Below are 9649 nucleotides of genomic sequence, written 5' to 3'. Positions count from 1 at the left end.
GTATGCATGTATGTATGTGTATATATATAGTATACATATTATAAATGTGAACATGCTGTATATATACACACACCCATATATTGATATATGGGTGTGTGTATATATACAGTATAGGTACACTGTATGTATGTATGTATACAGTGTATATTTATATATAGGTGTGTATATATGTTGTATACCTGTATGTGTATACGTTGTATAGGTATTATATGTATATATGTATATACTATATATAGACACACTTGTGTATGTATTTATATGTGTATTTACATGCACATATGTACATATAGGTGTGTATGTGTGTGTATACGTTGTGTATATGTATGTGTATATATCTTATATATATATGTATATATATGATGAATTTATATATACAGTACATATATATTTTTATGCTACATGCTTTTATATGTAGGTGTATATGTGTGTCTATATGTACGTGTATGTATTGCATATATTATATATGTATGCATACTATATATATACACACACCTAAATATCTTTGTATGTGTGTATATATGTATGATATACATGTACCTAGGTGTCTATTGCATGTTATACGTATGTGTACATACTGTATATATATAAACTATGCATTTTATGTGTGTATGTATAGTGTATATGTATGTGTGTATTGTATATGTGTATATGTGTGTATACATACTGTATATATACAAACTGTGCATTTTATGTGTGTATATGTGTGTGTATTGTATATACTATATGTGTATATGTCTGTATGCATACTGCCTATATACACAGCTGTATATTTTTGTATGCATGTACATATGTACGTGTGTGTGTATATATACACACATAAACCCTATGGATTCTGTTTGTCTGGAGAACCCTTACTGATACGGACACTTATGACAATTGAGCACCTGCCCTTTGCCAGCCAGGGAGCCAAACACTTGTCTTTTCGGTGTCTGCCTTAAGTGTCACAAGTCCCGGGAGGGAAGGTGATGCCGCTCCTACCAGTTGAGGTGCCTCAGGGTCAGAGAGGTGCACAGCGCGGGGGGCTGGAGCCTGGTGGAGCCCAGGTGGAGTTCTAGCAGCAGTACAGCCTAGCAGTCCCACTTCCCCGGGTGCTTCTCACAAAGACGCCGAGGGAGAGACTGGGTCTGAAGGAGGGGATGAGGAAGCTTCCGTGGGTCTGCAAGCCCAGACCAAGGCTGACTCGTCAGGGGTGTTAGAGGTCAGGACTGTGGTTACCCCGGGGGTGGGGTTACACAGAGCCATTCCCATTCTGAAAAAGTATCCATTCTGCTCTTGTTTGTATGTTTACCCCCCTCCCCCAAATCTTTTAAAAACAGATTCTCTTGGCTGCTGGGAGCACACACGGGGAAGTTGTGTGTGAGAGGGTGCAGTCCAGGGGACAGGGAGGATAAGACCCCCACCCTTAGCGCCAGGAGTGGCTCAGCTTTGTGAGCTAAGGATGGCCCGCGAGGTCCCAGAGAGAAGGGTCCCTACTCCGTCCCTGCTCCGTGCACCCCATTCCCAGCTTGAAAAGCCTAGAGCCACCCCCCACACACACACACCAGGGAGGAGAGCCAGTCACCCTGGCTCACAGGCTGCGGCTCCAAGACTCCTGGCACTAGGAGCTCAGCTTTCATGCCCTAGGACAGGGCCAGAGCTGTTGTCTCCGGAAACTCTCTGTCTCTCGCCCACCCTCCCTCCCCACCTCCTCCGCCTCTTCCCCTCCCGCTCCAGCTGGCCTGCCCTCCACCCTGCATTTCTACACAGGATGGCTCACAGACAGCTGCTCCCTGTGTCCACCCACCACCATTCGATGGATGTCAAAGCAAGCCCTGGGGACTTCCCTGGAGGTCCAGCGATTAAGACTCCGAGTTTCCACTGCAGGGGGCGCAGTTTTGATCCCTGGGCAGGGAAATAAAATCCCACATGCCGCACAGCACGGCCAAAAAAATAAATGAATAAAAAATAAAGTTATAGTGATGAAACAGCCCTAGTGGTGCTAGGATGGGACATATAGCTCTATGGTATAGAATAAAGGTCCAGAAACAGATATATGAGAACTTGATATGACAGAAAGTGGGGAAATTAAGGAGTTTTCAATAAATGGCATTAGGACAATTGCATATCCATGTGGGAAAAAGTAAATTAGAAAAAAAAAAAGCAAGCCCTGGTCAGGTGTGACCTTGGGCCCAGGGCCATTGGCACACGTTGTCGTGTGGGATGTTCTTCCTTAGACTCCTCCCTCCCTCCTGTGCCACTTTCCCCGCCAGGTAAAGAACTCTGCCTGGTCAATAAGACCCTAGAGGTCCTTGGCCATTGCTATTGCAGTTGGAATTGTTACTGTGTTTACATAGGGTGACCAACACCCGCCTGCAGTTTGCCCAGGACCGCTCAGGTTTGAGCGCTGGAACTGTGGGGAAACCCTCATTCCCGGGGAACCCCAGAAGGCTGGTCAGCCTATTTAGGACGGATCTCTCACTTGATCTCCCAACCCCCGAGAGCCAGAAAGGGAATCTCGCCCCTCCTTCCATTGTAACCTTCATTCATTCATCCACTCATCCCTTTATTCAACTCCTTTATTCAGCAAGTATTTATGAAGCATCTACTACACGTCAGACACTCTTCTAGGTGCTGGGGACAGTAAACTGAGAAGGTGTGATTTATTACATAGGGATGATGTCTCGGAGACCACTGCAGGGCAGGGGAGCTGGGAAAGGGAAGGGGCAGTTCTAAATGCAGGCTCTGACGGGATTGGGGCAGACCTTGCCCTGGGACAGGCTGGTTGCTTCAACACAGCTGTCCTCACCCAGGGCCATCCTGCCCCCGCCTCACCCAGTTCTTTGGTCATGTCTGGGGAAAATCTGTGGTGGTCACAACTGGGTGGGAGGGGCCCCTGGAATCAAATGGGTGGGGCCAGGGATGCTGCTGAACCCCACACAGTGCCCAGAAGAGGCCCCCAGCAGAGGATGACCCGCCCCAAATAACCCCAGTGCTGTGGGGGAGACCCTGCACTGATATTATTCAGACCCGCTGGTGCCCCTAGATTCCTGCACAGGCAGGGACTCTAACCGGGTCATCTCTGTATCACGAGGTGACCTAGAGTGGGGCAGCCAGGAGGGCTGAGTATCGGGGGTGAAATGACAAATCTCTGTGCCCACTCTCCCCGCCGCACCCCAGGGTCGATGGCCTCTATCTCCTCCCTGTGCAGGTAGCTTTTCCCTGAGCCATTTCTTCTTGTCAAGGTCCCTGTCGCAGGTTGGGTTCCCCAAAGATGACGTTGAGAGCAAGGATTGGAGTGCAGGTGGTTGATGTGAGACGTGCAGACAACAGATACAGCTGCCATAGGGTCCCGCAATTCCACTCCTGGGCATAGATCCGGAAAAAACTCTAATTCAAAAATATACGTACACCCCTGGGATTTCCCTGGTGGTCCAGTGGTTAAGACTCCGTGCTTCCAGTGCAGGGAGCATGGGTTCCATCTCTGGCCAGGGAACTAAGATCCCACATGCCGTGCGACAAAAAAAAAAAAAAAGAAAGAAAGAAAGAGAGAAAGAAAGAAAAAGAAAGAGAGAAAGAAAGAAAAGATACATGCACCCTAATGTTCATTGCAGCACTATTTACAATAGCCAAGATGGGGAAGCTACCTAAATGTTCACTGATGGATGAATGGATAAAGAAGATATGGTACATATATACAATGGAATATTATTCAGCCATAAAAAGAATGAAATAATGCTATTTGCAGCAATGTCGTGGATGGACCTCGAGATTATCATACTAAGCACTGTGAAGTGCCTGGGGCAGCCACTCAGAGCAAAGCGGCCACCAACCCTGCTGCAGCTGCCCAAACAGAGAGTGGAGGGCGAGGGAAAAATACGTTGGCTTCTCCCATCCCCCTGCCCTCCAACCTCTGGCCAATGTTTTCCACTGGCTGAACCTACCTGGAAAAGAGTTGGCGAGGAAATCTGGGCGATGGGGTTTGCAGGATCAGCCCTGTGACACGGAGCAGAGCAGTGGAAAGACAGGGAGCTGGTCTGAGGCAAACAGGCCAATGGCAGCGCAGTACCCACTTCTCCCTACCTCTCCTGTGCCACTGAGTGGAACCATCTTCATGTGCGACCTTTCTCTTCCCTCATCTCCAACATCTACCCATCCATCCTCTCAGGAGCTCATCCATTCCTCTCTCTTCCTCACAGCCTCCGCCATCACTCACTATCGTTACTGCAGCAAGCACCGCTCTGCCTTCTCCTGTCTCCAGACTCCCTCTTCTAATCAGTCACTACACTCCAGCCAGAAGGATTTTTCTCAAATGCCTATCCTACGTCACTCTGCCGCTTCGAGTCCTACAATGGCTGGCCCGTTGTGCTTAGGATCCAGTCCACATTCCATGGCAGGACTTCATCACGTCTCCAGTCTCTCCTCCCCTGACATACGCTTCCATCCTCCACACTCCCACATCCTGAACCTCAGGCCCCTGAATTTCCTGGGGCGGCTCTCAAGTCAGGGCCTTCACACGTGCTATTCGCTGTCTTCACAGAGCCCTCCCCTATCCTGCACCTCTTCTGACTTAAGCCCTCTCATGTTGGCCTCAATGGCAGTACTTCCAGGAAGACGTCCCTGGTCCTCCTCACCTGTGTTCCCTTGCACCCAAGACTTTCCCCGGTGGTAGGGGTATCAGATTTAACAAATAAACCATGCAAGTTTAACCGGGTGTCCTGTATTTTTATCTGCAACCCTACCTGATAGGCACTTGTTCCAGAGTATGACAATTGCATGTTGACATTTTAATTTCCCTACTAGGCTCCAAATCGCTTAAGGATAATGATCTTGTCAATACGATTCCCCATTTTGCTAACTAACTAGGTAAGGTTGGATGAATGGATCAGTGACTTGTGGATGGGAGTTTTTACTTGAAATCGTATAGAACTAGACTTCAGCCCTCAACAGGAGAGATGCTTAAGAGACTCAAGGGAGGCTAATGACAATTACTCACCCAAGTGGAGGCTCCTAGGTTGGTTCTGGGCCAGCCTCTCAGGGTGTAAGAGAAGAACTTGGAGGTGGAAACTGTACACTAAAGGGAAGTGACCAGAAGGTATGACTGGCAATGATTATGTAAAGCTTTCAGGCTGCACAAAGCTAACAGACTAACTTCAGCTGGTTTGGGGATTGCTCTGGCTCACACAGCTGGAAAGTTTATGCTCCTGCTGCTGGGGTTAAAACAGTGGAAAAGGCCAGAAGGGTGATGCCAAGGATCATCGTACTCTTTTGACCTCGCGATGGTTTTCTAATAGAAAGCTGAAATCTTGCTATTTTCAGACCTGGTACCCAAGGGCAAGTACGTCACAAATATGAAAAAAGTGAGAAAGGTGGAAGAAAGGCAAATTAGAGCCCACCATCTAAAGAGGCAGCCTCTACTGGCTGCAGACAAACCTCCATGCTGCAACGCAGGCCCAAATTTTCTCCCCCTTCAAGAAAAGACAGGAATCAAGATGTTAATGCTTCATCTCATGATTTTTTTTAACATGCCCATTAAGTCAATAAGTATTAAATGGTTCAAAAAGAACACAACTATAAGTTTATTACTCCGTGCGGGCTTCCAACCCTTTACGTGGAATCAACATGTGTCTCCAGGCTGAGATTCCCCTCAACTTGCAAACCTCAGGCAGATGCTGATTCAAATCCCAGAAGCCTCTAGTTGAAAATCAATGTCTGAGATGCTCTGCGGAATCTAGGGAAGCATTTGCTAATTTGCTCTGGGGCGAAATCTTCTATCAATATCAATCAAGCATGAATGTAGATAATTTTCCCACGCTACCAATATAGTCATCTATATGTTTAGTCAACATTTATTGACTATCGCATGGGGAGGTTTGGTGGTCAGTAAACAGTGGAAAGAGGCCCAGAAAAAAGGGGGTACACTCAGGCTTGAAATCCACCAGGTACACGCCTCTGCTGCCATACCAGTTATTTATATACTTATCTACTACTTCCATCCTAGTTGGTTAACAGTCTCTGCCCCAGCCCTAGCCCTGTGGGCCTCAGACCCCAGCAGTGGGCCACTCATCTGTGGCCACCTACGGCAAGGTGGTGCTTTCCTGGAGTCATCCTCCTTTGGCCACTTGTAATTTGGCCCTCTTTAGGGTACCATACTAGTTGTTCAATATTTTGAGCATCACACACCAACTCTCCAAAGAGAAAGTAAAGTGATAAAGGTTCCCCCAAATGCTCACGTGGCTTTTGTCTCTCCCTAACCTCTTTTCTTGATTAACTCCTGCGCAACCATTCAGATCTCAACTCAAATGTCACTTCCCATTTCGCCGTCTGGACCGTGTCTCCCTGACATTTATTCTCAGAGCTCTGTTCTTTCACTTCATAGCTTGTATCCATTTGCTTATTTGTTTGTCTGCCTCCCTGATGAAGCTGTAAACTCCATAAGGGCAACAAAAAGCAGAACTTATTTGGCAAACTGCACAGGCTTCTATATGGTTTACGTGGGACTGGCCACCTACCCAGCTCCAAAGATGGGTCCTGTTGTATTCCAGCCAGTTAGCATGTCCCTTCCTCCAGGTCCTACTCATTGGCACAGGAATGAGAACCTGATCTAAGGCAGCCCAAGCAGAGTGAGGCTGGACACTCTGGCGAGGAAAGCAGAGCTACAGACCCGTTCTGAAGAGGCAATGTCACCAATGTGGTTATCATGAAGCATGACACAAAGGAGGACAAAGACGCAGAGTCCCAGAAAGGTGGCTCCAAAGGATACACAACATGGGCCTCTCGAGTAAACCAGATCTGGGCTGGCCCTTGTGTTTGGACTGTTCAGTTACATCAACCAATAATTTTTTTCTTTTTTTTTTTTTTGCTTTAGCCAGTTGGGACCAAGGTTTCTATGTATTGTGACCAACAAAATCCTAACTGATATATCTTGTCCCTGTATCCACAAGAACCTTGCTCATGGAAGACACCATATCTTGAACAATATGCCATTGGGAGAACTGGAGATGGCTTAATGGGGGAGGTGACTGGGTAACATCAGCTGGAGCCTTAATTTGAACATAGTTCTTTAGAAAATATGTTAGACTGCCCAAGATTTAAATTCATCAGAAATTCAGGAGTATTTGCCCCGGTGTGTTTTACAGCAGAATTGTTCCTACCTGAGGTTACTAACCTGCTCACCTGTCATTTCCTAAGAACTCCTAAAGATTTCTGCTTCAAATCCTGGACTTTCAACCTAAAGAACCTATGGTTTTAAATTGGGGGAAGGGAACAGGAAAGAATGATTCAGCCTCTAGCCGCTTTTTACTCTGCTGGATAAGATCATTAATTTTTTCCCCCAGAATGACCTGTGACTTCCTACATTTCTTACATTTCAACTTCAAGTTTCATTTCTCGGGATGCCTACAGCTTTTCACCTGGCTAGATGGAAGCCAAGATTTTACTTTTCTCTTGGGGGCTATTCTGCTGGGCTAGAGTCATTAGAAGCAACTTTAACTTCAGGTTATTATAAATATCACATCTTTTAAAGCATAATCAGGCTATGTGGTTCATGATCTGGTTCTTAGATTAAAGGTCTGTGTGGCCAAAGGGCTGTACTTCTACAACTACTGAGAAATAAACAACCTTGACTAGTCAGGGAAGGAAAAGTCTGCAAGTCGGTCCCCATAGCCTGATCAGGGGATTCTTTTCCTCCTTCCCTGATTCACCAGAAAGCACACTTGCTCATACTGTTCACATTCTCAAAATATGTTTGTTACTCTCAGAGCTCCTGGAATACATATCCTCCAATGGTTGCCTTTTGTCAATGAACTGTTCTGCACAGCTCCACTGCTTATATTTTAGCATTTTTTTTCCTTTGGGAGAGAGAAGAGTGGCTTGTAAAACTACTAGTGGAAAATAAGCATTAAGAATCACTTCACCTTCTTCATCAAATAAATCCACCTGAATTACTGGTTCTGTGAACCAGTATGTAATTCAAAAGTTTGATGAAGAACAGAATACTTTGAGTCTCAAAATATCTCTCCATAAATTACTTATTAACTACAAAGGGACAAATAATAACTTCACAGTGGAGAAAGTGCGGGGGCACCACCTTAACCAAGATGCTAATGAGACAGATGACCATCAAGGGGCTCCTGTAAGGATGCACAGAGAGACACACCGTCACCTCTGTGGAACCCCATCCAAAGCACAGAACATGAAAGAACCATGAGGAAACAGGACAAACCCAGAATCAGGATCATTCTACACAACAACCAGCCTATACTCGTCACAAACTCTCACAATATGAGGAACAAAGAGGCTGAAGAATTATTTCATACTTAGACCAAAGTGACATGAGAACTAAGTGCAATGCATGATTGTAGACTGGTTCCTGGCCTGAAAAATTTAGCCACTAAGGATGTTACTGGAATAACTGGCAAAATTTGAATATGCATGGTAGATCAGTCAACAGTATCAATGTTAAATTTCTGACTTAGACCACTGTGCTGTGGTTTGGTAAGAAAATGTTGTTTCGCTTAGGAAGTAATCACTATTTCCAGGGAAAAGGGCAAAATGTGTCCTTACCCTTAAGGGGTTCAGGAGAAAAAAACATGTATATATGGAAAAGACAGTGAATGCCAAAGCAAATAAAGCTAAATATTAATAATTGGTGAATCTAGGTAAAGCACATACAAGAGTTCTTTGTACTAATCTTGCAACTTTTCTTTAAGTTTGAAATTATATCTATAACTATATATCTACATCTATATAGATATATAAAAATCAACACACACAATTCAAAATAAAATGCATCAACCTAAAATCCAGCCTATTCTTCAGGTATTGTTGGCAATCTGAAGAGAAACAAAGGCTAGGATACCAAAAGGGATTGGGTCAGTAGATTCATTCATTAGGACCCTGAGTACATTTCTACTAACTTAAATTATGCTTTCATTTGAATCAAACATTTTGGACTGCCTTCAGCTTAGTGCCAATTACTTATACATTTAAACACTCAAAGGATGAATTCCATACTTTTCCCCAAGTGAGGCACAAGGCTGTCAGTATCCTCGTGCGCTAACAAGGAAGCAAGGCCGATTTCTATAACCTAACTATAGGACTTCTGGGTACGTAAACTTTTTCTCATATGCCCAGTTCCCTATTTTCTTAGAAAGTCCAATTTGCTCTGGGATTTCAAATACCACAGGCTCTTGTTTTTGTCACAACAAATGAACTATTTTATTCTGTAGATTCTTAAAAAGAAATTCAATGAATCTTTGCTCACTGCTAGCTTTTCGAGATCTCTCCCAATATCTCTTTGATCAAGCTTTTCCACCCACTCTGGAATAATCCAGGGGTAATTAGAACTTCTTACCTTCTTTAGCCCAAAAGGAGCCAATTCATCACAAGCTGTCATGGATTCTGATTCTAAATTACCAAGAGCCCCATTACTAACAGAGGCAGGGAATCTTCTTTGCAATTAAAGTGATTGATTTCTTTGCAGACGCAGTAGCATTTCACTTCTTAATTATGTTCATTCGGATCAAATGTGAGAAAATTCTTCCTCATTTTATTTTCCATCCAAAGGACACGATACAACAAACATTAATCCCAGAGTGATACAAGGCCAGACCTGCAAGGGCCTTAGGCAGAGCTGGACATCTATCAATGGGTCTTGTCCATTTTACAGGGT

The sequence above is a fragment of the Mesoplodon bidens genome (genome assembly GCF_964165515.1).
Source record: "Mesoplodon bidens genome assembly, contig: HAP1_SCAFFOLD_301, whole genome shotgun sequence".
NCBI classification, from domain to species: Eukaryota; Metazoa; Chordata; class Mammalia; order Artiodactyla; family Ziphiidae; genus Mesoplodon; species Mesoplodon bidens.
Note: the sequence above shows the minus strand (reverse complement) of the source record.